Source organism: Schistocerca gregaria, chromosome 1 (assembly GCF_023897955.1).
Source record: "Schistocerca gregaria isolate iqSchGreg1 chromosome 1, iqSchGreg1.2, whole genome shotgun sequence".
Taxonomy (NCBI): Eukaryota; Metazoa; Arthropoda; class Insecta; order Orthoptera; family Acrididae; genus Schistocerca; species Schistocerca gregaria.
Window position 1 is genome coordinate 968144574 of NC_064920.1, and position 1729 is coordinate 968146302.

A 1729-nucleotide genomic window follows, 5' to 3' on the forward strand; every position below is an offset into this window, starting at 1 on the left:
ATGTTACAACTTATTTCAGATTTGTCAAGATGCTTTTAATTACTTTGAAAGTGTAATAAATATTTAGCTAAAACACAATACGATATTGATTTTTAATTTTAACTTTTCTGATGTTGGAATTTTTACAGTGACTGAGAATTTAGGACATCTGCTGCAACAGATTGCCAGCTAAGATAAGTAAAATAACGCATAAGATCGTTATAACCTGATATTAAGATTTTCAGTGTGGTTTTTGGGATGTAAATTTTCTTGGAGTACCAGTACTGTATTATCTCATGTTTGGTTATTATGGCATACTGCTATACGTGCTAGAAGATGCAAACATGCACTTTAAATTCAGTGAACAGTTGAAACTAAACAATAGTGTGAAATTAAACTCTTTGTTTCAAATAAATTGACTCTCACAGTGGAAAAGATTAATAAAACGCAAATTTCTTCAGAATCCCAACAAAAATAACTTCATCATTCTGCAAGGCGATTAATGCTTGACCATCAGCAATATGGAAATAAAATAAGATCGGAAACTAATAACATTTTAGCTCTTCACAATTATGTGAATGTATTTTAATTCACTTGATAGCTCCCAGCAACAGAAAATTGTTTTGTTTCCATTAGACTTGAGAGCAGTAAACGAAGAGAAAACAGCAAACTCACTAAACAAACACGGGTCATGTGGAAACTACCTACCTCCCCACTACAATTCAGACTGCACTGCGCATCTGCACCATGGGTCGACAATATTTCCGAACACCCCCCCCCCCCCCCCCCCCCCATGACTTTGAGATAGGACGCCAAAAATTTCAAAAACTGACTTTTCAAAAAATGTTCATCATTTTGTAGAGCACATCTTTCTTAACAGTCTGACACATAAAGCACAAAAATGTTCGAGAAAATGTAAGACATGTTATTTGCTCTTAAGTGTGCCAAAGTGCAGTGCCACGTCTCTTCACACAGCATTCCTCTCGCATGTCACTATTTTGCTCTTGGAATTCAAATGTGTATATTTTGTAATGGATGCCAAGAAATTATATTCATGACAGTGGAAACTGAAATGTCCTGTGGAGGCTCTCCTGTTCCCAGTCAGCCCATTTGACATCCTACCCCTCTTTTTTTTAAAAAAAATTTTTTGTACCCGGGAGAACAAGAACTCTTCAAAAAATTTGTCTTTATTGCCTATTCGCTAATAGCTTGCTGTTTCGTGTGACATAAAATTAAATATGAGATACATAAAACCATAAAGACAAGAGACAAGCAAGAAAGTACACATTTCTTCAATCCTTAGGCCCTAGCATTTTTCTCTCTAATCTTGTTAGAGCTTTACATGGTATGCTTTCCTTTCTGCTAAAGAATCTATTACCTCACCAAAGTTCGTCAAACATTTTGCTCCATGAAAATTGAAATGTCTCTGTCTAATATCGAAAAGGCTGTTAATACAAATAGTACCCAAGACTGGGGCGATTTCTCGATCTGATTACGTCTGTTTTGTCACTGTCTGCTAGATGAAACGAAACAGGCCTCTCTAATATTGCAGCAATTGTAACACACAAAATAAAGGAGACTGATTTGCCACAAACGGTCATTTTTATAGCACGACAGAATATAATTCACGCAGTACCAATATCAAATGCCTATTAGGCCTGCTAAAGACAAAAGCTTGGGAAATAGATTCACATTTCGTTCATACGCTCTAGCTTCTCCAGCATGAGATCGAAAATTAGTAGTACAAAAT